General features: G+C 38.6%; 1 pseudogene; it reads left to right on the top strand.

Annotated features, from left to right (window-relative positions):
- Nucleotides 1–433: 433 nt before the first annotated feature.
- Nucleotides 434–4961, top strand: LOC112003351 (L-type lectin-domain containing receptor kinase IX.2-like; annotated as a pseudogene).
- Nucleotides 4962–15343: the final 10382 nt, after the last annotated feature.

Below are 15343 nucleotides of genomic sequence, written 5' to 3'. Positions count from 1 at the left end.
AACATCAGTATCTAAATTTTTGTAATTCTCAAATCAGAGTGTTACACATTTTTATTAGGGTGGTTATAGTAAATTAATTTAGCATATAATATTTTTTTTTAGCAAGTCAATATATACATTTCTCGGCAAGTAAATATATACATTTTTTTTCCCTATCAAAAAAAAAAAAAAAATATATATATATATATATATAGACATATACATTTTTTGGCCTTGCATGCGGAGCCGCTACTTCATAGAAGACAAAACATGGGTCCTTGGCCGCCTTTTAGTGGTTGACAGCCTTTGTTGAAGAGAATCTAATTCAAAGTCCTGTGTTCCTCTTCATTCTCTCTCCAATCAAGAAATATTATATTAGTTTTCAAAAAAATGCTGACTTTTTTCTAAGAAGACTTCCAGTTATTATAAGTTTATTGATTCATATTAAGATCTGCACTGCAAAAATTTCTTGGCTAATCTCATTTGAAAACTCCAATCATGGTAATGTACAACTTCAAGATCGAACATTTCCTTTTTCCACAGCTTTCTATCCTCTGTTATCTCATCCTGATCACCTTTTTTTTTTCAATACTAAACCCAATTACATTTACAAGTGCTATATCCTTCAACTTCACTAGTTTTAGTGCTTCTGACTCGAACATAACATATGAGAGAGCTTTTGTTGAAAACCAAGTCATCCAACTCACAGGCAACAGGCTCACGTTCGAGTTGGTGGGTCGAGCAACGTATTTCAAACCCATGCAACTGTGGGACAAGGACTCTGGAAACCTCACAGATTTCACCACCCATTTTTCCTTTGCCATTGACTCGCAGAATATTAGAAGTGTATATGGAGATGGGATTGCCTTCTTCCTTGCACCTGTGGGTTCAAAGATTCCTTTGTTGACCAAAGGTGGTAGTACTATGGGTCTTTCTCGCGATGACCAGGCATTAGACTTAGTGGATAATCCTTTTGTCGCAGTGGAGTTTGATATCTATAGCAACGACTATTTGGATCCCCCTGGGGAACATGTAGGTATTGATCTCAACTCCTTGAAATCTGTTGTTAATATTTCATGGTATAGTAATATTTGCTATTAAGGAAGGGAAAAGAAATGAAACTTGGATTAGTTACAATTCTAGTTCTCATAATTTCAGTGTTTTCTTCACTGGTTTTAGAAACAATGTTCCTATAAGGCAGTTCCTTTCCACAAATGTTGATTTGAGCCATTTCTTACCTGAATTGGTTACTTTTGGATTCTCAGCCTCAACAGGAAATTCTTCTGCAATACATACCATTTATTCATGGGATTTTAGTTCAAGTTTGGAAATTGATGATAACATAACGATCACAAAAGATCCGGTATCAAGGAAAATCAACGCATTGGGGTTAGCCGTTGATGTAGGACACAATTTACTATTTAATTATTGTAATTTATTATTTTTGGTATTTTTATGTAAAAAACGTTATTTTAGGTTTAGGTGATTTATTTCCTTATTTTTAGGTGCATTTAATGTTTTTTAGATCAAATTTGATTTTTGTTATGGTTAAGTATCAATTAGGAGTTATTTTAGATTATATTTTCTTGTCTGTCAAGTTTTAAGGAGCCCTTAAATAAGCCTCTAAGTCTGTAAACGTTTTTCATAGTTTATTATCAATAAAAATTCAGACTTGTGTCTTTTGTGTTCTCTGGTGGATTCCAGACCTATCACCTTGTGGATTCAAGGACTCCTCATGGATTCGAGATTTACTACCAAAAACTAACAGTTTAGTTTCTGTTCCATCAAGAGAGCATCGTGTGTGCTTCTCTTCAGGCTTCCACGACATCAGTTATCACGGAAGCCTGAAGAGAAGCACACACGATACTCTCTTGATGGAACAGAAACTAAACTGTTAGTTCCTGGTAGGAAATCTTGAATCCACGAGGGGTCCTTAAATTCATAAGGTGATAGGTTTGGAATCCACCAGAAAATACAAAAGACACAAGTCTGAATTTTTATTGATAATAAACTATAAAAAAACGTTTACAGACTTAGAGGTCTGTTTAAGTGCTCCATAAAACTTGATAGATAAGAAAATATAATCTAAAATAACTCCTAATTGATACCTAACCATAACAAGAATCAAATTTGACCTAAAAAGCATTAAATGCACCTAAAAACAAGGAAATAAGTCACCTAGACCTAAAATAATGTTTTTTTTACATAAAAATACCAAAAATAATAAATTACAATAATTAAATAGTAAATTGTGTCCTACATCAGACCCCTCCACTTGAAACAAACTCGTCCTCGAGTTCATTTTTGAAATCTGGAATCTCCCATGCCAAGAGAACAAATATGTTGAATACTTCATCTTCTTTGTCTTCTTGCCAAACTTGAAAGTCATTAATTGGGCAACTTGAACTTCTTCTCCCTTGATCTTCATATAATTGACAATATTCACTAAATAAGAGTCAATGATCAAATCAAATCTTTCTACCCCAATAAAATCAATAAACTTTATTTCAGTGTCTCCCAATAAAATAATAGGAGTTTGAATGTGACAATCATCTAACTTGATTTCATCGAGATCGTTGACAACTTCCTCTATAATTTCTTCTTTAATGGTCTCTACTATCTCAACCTCAAGATCTTTCTCTATAATGGGATCTTCATTAATCTCCTCCACAATCTTGATTTTAGGTTCTTCTTCTATAACAAGGCCTTCATTAATTTCCTCAAAAATCTCAATATTTTTCTTCTATATTCAATTCTTCCTTTAACGGTAGAATATTTGGCTCTTCAAAATAATTCAAGTATGAACTTCTTGGTCAATAATAATCTTGTATTGTATACGACAAGAGTTCTTCACAATCCAAAGGATAAAATTTGATAGCAAGCATCTTTTTCATCCTTTGCCATGAACGAATTTTGTCTTTACCTTGTTGAATTCTATCAGATTGTACTCGTTCTCACCAACATAAGGCATACTTATTAAGTTAATACAAAGCAAATCCAACTTTTCTCTCATAGCATATATTCTCATAGTCAAATAAATCCTCTAGATCAAGTAACCAATCAAGAAAATCTTCTTTTAAAAAATAACTATTAAAACTTGCAATTCTCTTATAAGGTCTATATGAAATTTGCTTACCAATAGGTTGCTCGTGAGTTATGTCTCCACTGCAGTTATCCCTATTATTTCCATTCTTCAACGGCGCCATCCTAGCATAGATATTTATGAGTGCTTGTTATACGTCACGTCATACTCGCTAAGTTATTCGTCGTTGTTGTGGTGGTAGTTACCGTCTCACCAGTTAGCAATTAGACCAGGGTAAGTCAAGGCTCTAATACCAACTGATGTCGCGGAAGCCTAAAGAGAAGCACACACGATGCTCTCTTGATGGAACAGAAACTAAACTGTTAGTTCTTGGTAGTATACCTCGAATTCACGATGGGTCCTTGAATCTACAAAGTGATAGGTCTGGAATCCACCAGAGAACACAAAAGACACAAGTCTAAATTTTTATTGATAATAAACTATGAAAAACGTTTACAGACTTAGAGGCCTGTTTAAGGGCTCCTTAAAACTTGACAAACAAGAAAATATAATCTAAAATAACTCCTAATTGATACCTAACCATAACAAGAATCAAATTTGACTTAAAAAGCATTAAATGCACTTAAAAACAAGGAAATAATCACCTAAACCTAAAATAACGTTTTTTACATAAAAATACCAAAAATAATAAATTACAATAATTAAATAGTAAATTATGTCCTACATCAGCCGTGGGGCTTGGTTCAGGTGGATTTGTTTTGGTTGGTGGGTTGGCATTGGTTCTATTTGCCTTGTGGAAAAAGAGTAGGAGGAATGAAGAAGAAGATTATGTCCTTGATGACTACATTGATGAAGAATTTGAAAGGGCCAGAGGACCTAGGAAGTTTTCATACAATGAATTGGTTCATGCAACAAATGATTTTGATGATAAAGAAAAGCTAGGCCAAGGAGGATTTGGTGCGGTTTATAGAGGACTTTTAAGGGACTCAAACACCTTTGTAGCTGTGAAGAGGGTGGCAAAAGGGTCAAAACAAGGATTAAACGAGTATAAATCAAAAGTAAAAATCATCAGTCTATTGAGACATAAGAATTTGGGAAAACTTATTGGTTGGTGCCACGAAAAAAGAGAACTTCTGCTTGTTTATGATTTCATGCCCAATGGAAGCTTAGATTCACATATTTTTAGAGAAGAAATTGCATTGATGTGGGCAGTGAGGTACAAAATTGCTCAAGGCTTGGCCTCGTCCTTGCTTTACTTGCACAAAGAATGGGAACAATGCGTTTTGCATAGGGATATAAAATCAAGTAACATTATGCTTGATTCAAATTTTAATGCTAAACTTGGAGACTTTGGGCTAGCTAGGCTTGTGGACCATGTCACAGGGTCACAAACCACTAATTTGGTAGGCACTATGGGTTATATGGCTCCAAAATATATCACAACTAGTAAGGCTACCAAGGAATCAGATATCTATAGTTTTGGAATTGTGCTGGAGATAGCTTATGGCAGAAAAGCAATCAACCACATGGCCATAGAAGAGGAGGCAGTCATGGTGGAGTGGGTTCGGGAGCCCTATAGAAAAGGACAGGTACTTGAAGCAGCTGACCAAAGGCTAGGTGGAAATTTTGACGAGCAACAAATGGAGTGCTTGATTATTGTTGGCCTTTGGTGTGCTCATCCTAATTACAACCTCAGACCTTCAATAAAGCAAGTAGTTCATCATGTGCTCAATTTTGAAGCTCCATTGCCTATTCTCCCATCAAAAATGTCTGTTCCAACAGATGTTGCTCCAGGATTGATTCTTGAGGAGGACAAAACTAATCTTTAAGCTATAGTTACAACACCAATTCCTCACAAATTACCTCATCCTTTGTTGTTTCTCCATTTGCATTGCTATTGCTATTAGAAATTAGACTTGTTTTAATAAATTTTCATTAATAAATAGAGGTTTTTTTTTTTTTTTTAATTGAGTGTGTGTGGAGTAAATGTGGGGAGTATAATAAAGTTATGCAATAAATATACTGGAAGTTAATGTGACATGATCTAGTATATATAACTATATCCATCAATTTATAACCAAATTAAAGTAAAAAAAGAGGGGGAAAAAAAAGTTCTTATCTGTCCAGTTGCATGGTATAGAATATATATTCCTATGAATCCGTGTATTTGTAACCAGTAGTGAAAAACAATCATTAGGATTTTTGGTTGGCAATTTCCATAACAATGCAATCGTTAAATGAGTCTATATTGAGTTCATTCAAGATCATGATCATTTTGTACAAGAAGTATCTTAAGAGAAGCAGGTTATACAGATTTCGATTGCCCCTCAATCTCCCTCTGATTGATCAAACATGATGCCAACAGGAGTTTGTGTGAGATACTAAAAGTGTTGGATGGAAATGATGAGTTATGTGAGGCTCTTTCTATGATGATGCAGTGGCTGGATCAGCTTTCGGTTGAGTTTTGCATTCTGGTGAGTAACAGATTTCTCATTAATATGCTAAACAAAAAAAGGGTGAAGATGGAGTTATGGGAGGGTACATAGGGTACTCTATTGGATCCTTGCTATACTGGAAGGAAAGAAGGGAACTGTGGAGTAGACAGATTTTAATGGCAAATATGAGAAGGAAATCCTTTATAGATAAAGCAGATTTATCGCTAATTTAAACTACAATATGTCTGCCCAATCTGGAGATGAATGTAATGGGATTATTAAGTTTATGTGAAGACATTTTTAAACAATCTGAGAAGTTATTGAATAACATGGAATTGAAGATCACTGGACGCATAGGGTGTCAAAGATGAATAAACGTCCGAATGATTATGAGGGAATTAAGAAAATGGGTCTATGGAAAATAGGATTAGAACAGTCAGGGAAAGATTACATAGAACCAAAAATAAAAAATAAAAATAAAGAACGAACTGGTTAGAGTTCCATGTTCAGTGGTGACCCTTCTGTGCTCATAATTGCATGCATCAACTTTAAGCAGTTTGTTTAGATTTCCTTAATGATCCCCCCATCTTTGACAAAGACAGGAGTTGCCATCATAAAAATGAGAGAAAAGGAACTTCATTGTACTTGATCATAATGGTAGATACTAAACAAATTTTGTAAATAATGGTGATTGTTACACCTTTTGTGTATGAAACAAAAAGCTGAAATTGTATTTTCAGAACATGATTTTATTATAAACTATGTTTATTGAAGTGTGTAATAAGCTGTGCGCATCAATAATTAGCCTTTTTGTAAAATTCTTTGAGGGCTTATTGTATGCCCTCTAATTCCTCTTCTCTTCTGGACAAGCCATGAGCTACCACTGACTAGTATCCACTAGGAACTCACATTTTTGGAAAAATAAAAGTTGGTTGTTCTTCACTACTTAGCACGACGTTAAAAAGCCTGAAGCTTATTACTACAGAAAATAGGCTTAGAAGCCCAATCCTTGTCCACTACAAGAAAGCCCAAAAATCTACTGTCTTATAGGTTGGGCTTAAAATGCCCAGATATTCTTCTCACGAATTAGGCTTAAAGACCACAAAACTCCTCATCAAAGTTAAGGCCCACATCACAACTTCACTTCAAAATGAAAGCTTTATTTTTTAAGAGATAATTACAACATGCTGCTAACCTCACAGTTCGAACCCTTTCTCACTAGATCTCTAAGCGCTTTGTGCATGAGAATGTGCCAATTCAATGGCCACTAGGTTTACGAGGCCCATGCTCAAGTGTAAGAAACGCAACCCAAGAGGACTGTTAATGTTATATTCTTTTTTTTTTTTATGAACGTTAATGTTATATTCTATTCTTTAATGGGCAAAGAGAATGAATCAATCTAAAGGTGCATATTCAACTATCAATATCATTCCTCTAATCTAGTGACTTACCCCACTAGTAAATAGTTTACAATAGAAAAATTAAGAAAACCTCAAGAAATACGTTTTATTTGATAAATAATTTGAAAACTACTATATGTTGAAAGAAGCACAAGTTAGAAGGCTAATAGACAACCTCCAAATAGAACCCCTTGCGTTGCTCAATCATACATATATGTGTAAAGGCACAATGTGAAAAAGTCCTATTTATAACTTAGCATAGAGAGAGAGACAGAGTAATACTTAAGTAGTCCCGGAGTGATGCTCTAGGCTCTCACAAAGTGGATGAGCCCCATGGTGAGATCCACGTGTAGGGCCCACCTACTTTGTGATAGTCCAAAGCACTAATTCAAGACTATCTAGGATTTTTTTTCCGAGAGAGAGAGGTATCTGTCGTTGTGGCAACAAAGAGAAGATATGTTGAACCCATGGGCATGACATCATATTGTGGAGGGATCCCAATTTAAGGATCTTGTGATGATGAGATGAGTTTTGATTTAATTATATATATTTAGTTGTCCCTTCCATAGCCTCCAAAGCACCTTAAATGCAGCCATTGAAGACTTTGTAGTTGTCGACATTAATTCAATTTCACTGCTTATCCTTTTGGTCCAAGGTATAAAACAACCCTTTATATAAAACCACCAATCGAAGAGGGTAACATATCAATACTAGCAAACCAAAAGACTCTGAGATTGAGTTTCAATCCAACCAACAAGTTTGGTAGTAGTAATTGTAGGAAAGCACCTCTGGATAGTACTCTCACTAAAGATTGGAGATATAAGAAATGGTGTATAGCTATATAGGTACTCTTCCAATAACCCAAATCCCAATACACCCAAATAGGTCTCTCAGAAATCAATATCTAAACTAATATACTATATGTAAAAGCAAAAATTGAGAAAACAGAGAAGTAAAATGTTAAAACATCGTTTAACTTAATTCATTTCTAAAAACCATTTTAAATAAAAAACACAAATGGTTTTAGAGAGAGAGAGAGAGAGTACGAGGTTCTGCAATGTAGTGCATGTCTTATTCTCTTTACATAGGCTTCCACCTTAATAAAGTTTGCAATGTCAAAGTATTAATTAATTGAATTAACCAATAGAGTAAATACATATATATTAATTATCTATAGTTGTGCATCAAATATTTATATTGAAGAAATTTATATGATTACTTTTAAAAATTTTATATAAGAAACAATTATTTTAAAAGAAATATAGAAGAAACTATTTTTTGCTAGAATAATAATAAATAATAATCATATAAAAGTAGAGATCTCATGTGGTTATGTGAGAGAATATGAGGTTTTGTCATGTGACTCATGCCTTGAGATTCTCTTTATTATTATTATTATTTTTAGAAGAAGATTCTATTTATTTGGGCTTTCAAAGTTTGCATTTGTTGAGGGTCATTTTTGTAAAGCCAGCCCAACCCAGCAAAGCAGGCAATAAGAGTGGCAGGCATAGAATAAGACTGTTAGGCCCAAGCGGCAGGAAGAATAGAACACAGGCCCATAACATGAATAAATGGGTCTTGAGGAAGCAAATGGGCCCAAAGGGCCCGGAAAGAGAGAAATGACACCCATGGGTAATGTATGATATGAAAAAGCGAGAATGGGTCGCGGCAGGCCCAAGGCAATGTAAACAAAGAAAGTAGGGGTTGATGGCAAGCCCATGAACCCCAAGGATGAGTATGAGGAGATTGGGTCGGGGAAGCCCAATCAAGTTAGTAAAAGCTCATGCGAAAGCAAAGTCAGTAAATAGGCCGAGGAAGCCCAAGGAAAGTAAAAGGGTCGCAGGCCCAAAGGGAAAAAAAGAAAGGGACAATGGAGCCCATGAGTAAGAACACCAGTAGGCTCTCTTAAGCTACTGGGGGAAAGAAAGGAACGGCAGGCCTGGAAAGAGGCCCAGCAGGAACAAAAATCGCCGCGGCAGGAAAGGCCGAGTAACACGGTGGGAAGCTAAGGCAATTAAAGAATTGGGCTAAAGAGAACAAAAAGCCCAGTACTCGGTAAAGTCCAGACCCTATGGGGTGGGAAATCAGAGTAACAGCTTGGGAAAAGCCAAGAACGGACGATTGGTAATGCAAGCAAAATGTCCAATACACGACAGATACATGGACAGCAGGCAGACTTCAGACATAAACCACGCGCAAGGCCCAGACACCACCAGCCTATACCCAGCCAATACAGGACATGGTGGGGTCATGGGTCAGAGGTAAGAGGGCATGGTTTGGAGGTGGGGAGAGGGGAAGGCCTATTTTGAGGTTCCTACTCAAACTCTTTTGGGGAATACATCTTGCTGGGATGGCTTACCACCCAAAAGAGGCACGGCTGATGTGAGAGACCGCGCCCCCGACCCGTTTTTATGAATGCTGGGCCAAACCCACGTGAATGGGTGGAGTCGTGTTATTGCCTCTCAAAATGGAGGTTCGATTAGTTATATTTTCCCCTTTAGATTAAGGGTTTTACAATGGAGTCGCCACTTATTTAATTTTTGGAATAAATAAGAAAACCATAATTGAAAAATCCGTCATTTTATTAATTTGAAATTGAATTTATATTGAACATATGAAATTACACGGCTTTGGTCCTAGATACAATCTAAGATAAAGTACATGACTTTGTTTCCTAGTTACAATCTAGAAATTGAAAATTACAAGGATAAGCACTTGATCTACTAACCCTTGATCTAAGTTCGGAGGCTATGTTACAAGGTGGGAAGGTGTTAGGCACCCACCTTGCCCGGTGAAACCGGTCTTCTAGACTATGGTGGCCAACAATCATATCATATCATCTAATATGTCAATCAATTTGCATGTTGAATTTGATGGGTGTGTGCATGTGATAAACCCTAATTCAATTTATTGAGCATTACATTTGGATTGAAAAATAAATTCTAGTGAATGTGTGTGGATGGTGATAACCTAGAGTCAAGGATTTGAAAGAATTATTAAACAAACATGTTTTTCATATTTTTGATATGGATTTAAGATTAAAACTAGTGATATGCATGAACATGTGATGAACAACCAAGAACATGTGAAGAACATATTAGAACAACTAAGAACATTCAAACATATTCAAAGGAATTTAAATGATCATTATCATGTTTTGATCCTAAATTCTCATCATGAAAACACAAGAAACAAGTTAGGAAAAGGGATTATACCTTCATGCAAGATCCATACGGGGGAGGAGGAGATTCTCGAGGGAAATCCTAAAAGTGGAGGAAAAGAAGAACTAGGAGAGGGAAAGTGAGTCTCACTCAATACCTTGAGTCTCAGGAAGACCAAGATATGACAAGACTACTCAACTTCATTAGAATTCAAGAGAGGAGAAGAGAGGGGGTTTTTGTGTCTTGGAATGAAGGAGGGGGAGGGTTTATATAGTGGTAGTGGAGGGAATATGAATGGAAGGCCATTTAATGAGGGTTGACAAGGATTATGAACCTAGACCTCATTTTAGCCTTGGGAAAAATCTGGTGCATTAAATGGAGAGATTGGTGGGAGTGGGGAGCAAGCCAAAATTCGGTTTTCCGGTAGCTGCTGTAACAGCTTGCAGAGCTAACTTCGAAAAATCATATCTGACCCAATTCTGATCGGAATTGTCTCGTTCTTGTGCTCAAATTGAAGCCCTGGATGTCTAGTTTCTAGGAAAATTAACCTCATTCACAGATTCAAAATATTCTGAGAGATATTGATGAAATAGTGAGCAGAGGTCATTTGTTAGAAAATGGTTTCAGCACAATTAACATTAATAGGTCCCAAATTAGCTCCCAATTAACATTAAATGGCTCCAATCACTCCCATTTCAGAATTAATTGGTTCCCAATTTACTCTAATTAAAAGATAATTACACAAATTACTCATTGAATAATTAATGTTTAACTATCTAATTAATTAGGTGTATGCAACCTCACCATAAAATGTAGTCCTAACCAATTAAATTATGACACATCATTGTTCTCAAATTGATTACACCTATAACCAATTGAAATCAATTGTTCATAATCACATATAGTCGGACTCAATTTGTGATAGTATATCTTAGCCATTAAAACTTGATTTGATGATAACTTTCAATCTAATGGTCCGATTAGGGCTTATGACCAGTCGATTTGATCATTACAACATCAAGATTATTTTGGTGAAATGAGTCCAATGATCTAATGGCTAGAATCAAGATGCATATTTTTAAAGTGAAAGTACCATTTTACCCTCCATGTGAGGTTAAATGGAGGTTGCAAAATGGGGTGTCAACAGCTGAGTGGGAACCAATAGGTGCATGCCATGAGGGATAGAGAGAGAGAAACGTCACTGCGGCAGGACAAGGTGCCGCGGCGGACTAACAGACAAAACGTTGTCTGTGTCTGTGACAGAGGGACTCGCAGATAGAGCAGTAAGGATTTGCGAGTGCGCCCAAACTAGACAAGAAACGGTTAGGGGGTAGAATAGTAAAAGATCGGTCACGGCAGGCACTATAAAAGGACGCCTCTGCCGTGTGCAAGAGGGGACAACAGGCACAAGAGCAATACAACACAATTTAAAGAAAATACTCTGTAACTTACTTAGAAGAACAGAGGAGCATAACACTAAAAAACGACCATTGTGGGAATTACTAAGAAAAGACTAGAAAAGAAAGAAAGAAAGAGAGAAAAAAAGAGCAAGTGATAGTGGCATGCACCAATAGGCCCCTTCCCTTCTCTCCCTCTCGAATCCCTGTTCTCTTCTATAATTATTTTGGGAAGTGTCCATTCAGGTCCGCCTACCTCAAACCCATTAACTTCCGCTGCAGGAATCCCGTTTTCTTTCCTCGGAGGTTAATTGCGTTGAGAAGAGGCGTTCTTCCTCTTTGGCCTTACTCTCGCAGACCGAATTGAATTTATTTAGACAAGTTGTCGATTAAATCCTTATTACCATTTGCCCTTACTATTTATTTGTCAAAGATTGCTAATGTTATTGTAGTTTGGTCATTTCTTATTAAAAGAACTATCTGGTCATTCCAGAATACGTGATTTTGTCTTATCAATTGTATCTGCCTACCGAAAACTTTTTTTTTTTTCTCTGAAACAGCTCTGCCTGTTGTAAGCTTTTCTCTGGAACAACTCAGTCTGCAGTAAGCACTCACCTGGCAGACGAGGCATAGTTCACGTACAAACCGGCCAAGTTGAGTTCCAGTTGGCCCAGTCTCGACTCCTGCAACCTAGAACACTTGGGCTACATTCACAAAGGGGCAGCCCGGCCCAACATAGCAAAAAAGGCCCCTACATTAAATTGGCGACTCTACTGGGGAGTTAAGAAATAGTTCAGGGATAAGAGCCCTCACAAACAAATGCCTCCAAAGTCCAGAACTACGCGCAACATGAGTGCTGTACCCTCACAAGTTGAGTCAAGGCCTACAACGCCCTACCAACCACAGCCTAATCAGGCAGAAGGTGCTAACGAGATGGAGGCTGGACCCCAACCTCTTCTGAGGATCCCCGCAGACAATGCCAACACCTTCATCGAAGTATTGCAGGCCTTACAGCACTCACAACAGCAAATGATGGAAGAAATTCGTCAACTAAAGACGGATAGAACAAAAGAAAAATGAAGCCAGCATGATCCAGAACATGGGGCAGAAAAGACAATAGTAGGTGGTGTCCCACAGAATCCGGATCAACGTTTTATTACTATGGCAGAAGTAGCAACTCTCTTGGAGCAAGAGAGAGCCAAAGGGCCAAAGGAGAGATTCTACGCACGTAGACCCCCATACCCGCTAAGGGTGCTCAGTAAACCATACCCCGAGAGGTATGAACTGCGAGTATTCGCACAATATGACGGCGGGAAGGGAAGTGTTGTTGAGCACGTAAGCAAGTTCATTGATACGCTTGGCCCTTATGTTGCAGACGAGGACTTGTGTCTTCGAGAGTTTTCTAAGTCATTGTGTGACCGGCTTATACCTGGTACATTGGCTTAAAGCAAGCCAGGATCGATCCCAACATGGATGATATGGTGGATGTATTTTGTACCAAGTACTTTCACGGAGAAGAAACGGTGACGTTTGCAACATTGCAAGCGACTAAAAAAGGAATGGTGAAGACTTGATGGAGTACATCAAGAGATTTAGGGACATAGCACTCGATTGCTATGACCATTGTGAGGAAAGGACGCTGGTGGAGATGTGCATGACGAATATGATCAGGGAATACAGGGCAGTCCTAGAAAACCTTGAAATCTCCCAATTCGCACAGCTGTTACAAAAGGCAAGAAAAACTGCCCAGTCCGTAAAGCCAAGCACGGACAAAAGGAGTGCCCCGCAAGCCATGGCGGTATCCACCAATGAGCGAAGAGAGAAGACCGACGGGAAAGAATACGATACTCCCCCACAATACCATGCACCGCGAAGGAGCTAGACGTACTGTTAGACAAATGGATAGCGGATGGCGTTTTCAAACCTAACCAGGTTGCTAGGGAGCCCACCAAGGAAGAAATGAGGGACCCACGTTTTTATCATTTACACAACTATGTCCAACATGCCACCGCAGAATGTTGGGCACTTCGCAGACTAGTGCACCGTAGGATAAAGAAAGGAACTTTAGAATTTTCCCAGCAGGAAGTCCAAAGAAACCCACTCCCAAACCATAAAGGGAAGGGTGTAGTAGCAGTGGTAATTTGTGCTGACCCAGGAGAGGACGAAGAAGAAAACATAACTTTGCCTGCGGCGACCATTACCACTCTACAACAGAGTTCTAAGTTCAGAAATTTGTTTGATTAGCTGGGACTCTCAGCAAAGGAAAGAAAGGTAGCCGCAGAGGCTTTGGTGAGCATCGCCTCTGGTGCAGGAGTAGAATGTCTATCGACAGAAATATCAGATGAAAGGGCTCTCTTGCAAGAGTCAACCGAAATCACCTTCAGTGATGAAGATATGGAAGTGGAGTATCCAGACCACAGGAGACCCTTATACTTGGCGGAATCCATAAATCAAATCCCCATAAAGAGAGCTTTAGTAGATATAGGTGCTTCTGTGAATCTCATTCCATTAAGCACTCTGTAGGCAGCAGGAATTTCAGAAAGAAAGATCCAGGGATGTCCAATGGAAGTAACAGGGTTCGGTGGAAGGGGCAAGTACACAGCAGGCCACATTCAGCTGTGGTTGAAGGTCGGCCCCATAGCCTCTTTAGCACGGTTCCATGTGGTAAAAACTGAAGTATCCTACCACGGGCTTCTGGGGAGGCCATGGTTGCATAAACACCGGCTAGTCCCGTCCACCTATCACCAATGTGTGAAAGGAAGATTGAATGGCAGGATGATACGCATAGCAGCGAATCACTCACCATTTGAGCAGGCAGAAGCTCACTTAGTAGAAACCATGTTCTATAATCAATAGGCGCCATCCGGGGAAAATTCAGTGTCAAGGCCACAAGGTACCTTTGTGCCTAAATGGAGAGACATCCAGGATGATCCCGAGCCTGACCTAAGGGAGTTACTGGCCACAAAAAGGAAGAGAAAGGAAGCGCCAACCGTGGACTCAGAGGATACACCTCACTGCGTCAGGATCCGAGGTCCTAACGGTAGGATTGTGTATAAGTTATGAAGGGGTGCGGGGCCCACGAGTGAAATACAAAAGGGCCCCACCCATGAACGGCAGCACGAGGATTTAGGGTGTTGCATGGTTCAAGAAAAGTCAGAAGAAGAAAGTAGTGAAAAAGAGAATGAGAAAGTGCGACAAAAAAAGAAGCACAGGTTGCGGCAGAAGAAGAAATGGAAGAAGTTGACTTGGGATCTGTTTCACAGGGACCAAGACCTATCTTAATTAGTGCAAGCCTGATAGAGAAGGAAATAACAGAGCTGATATTGCTCTTGAAAGAATTCAAGGACATCTTCGCATGGGAATACAATGAAATGCCGGGGTTAGACCCTGGGCTAGTTGCACACACGTTGAATGTAGACCCAGAGGCCAGGCCAATATCCCAGCCTGCCAGGACATTCCACGTGGAAATAGGAGGGCAAATAGTCAAAGAAGTGCAGAAATTGCTTGCCGCAGGATTCATCAAACCTATCCAACACCCCCGATGGCTATCCAACATCGTGCCCGTGAAGAAGAACGGCCAGATAAGGTGTTGTGTAAATTTCAAAAATCTCAACAAGGCCTATCCAAAGGATGAGTTTCCTTTGCCAAACATGGACTTACTGATAGATTTTGCGGTAGGCAGTGCTATGTTTTCGTTTATGGATGGTTTCAGCGAGTATAACTAAATTAGGATGGCGCCAAAAGATGCAGAGAAAACTGCTTTCAGAACACCCATAGGCAATTTTTATTACACTGTAATGCCCTTCGGGTTGAAAAATGCGGGTGCCACTTATCAGAGAGCAATGACGGCCATATTTCATGACATGATGCATCGTGAGCTGGAGGATTACGTAGACGACATAGTATGTAAAGTCAAGGACAAAGAGAA

This window comes from Quercus suber, unplaced genomic scaffold, assembly GCF_002906115.3.
Source record: "Quercus suber isolate HL8 unplaced genomic scaffold, Cork oak 2.0 scaffold_21, whole genome shotgun sequence".
NCBI classification, from domain to species: Eukaryota; Viridiplantae; Streptophyta; class Magnoliopsida; order Fagales; family Fagaceae; genus Quercus; species Quercus suber.
The sequence above is the reverse complement of the archived record's forward strand: the minus strand, read 5'-3'. Positions and strand labels throughout refer to the sequence as shown.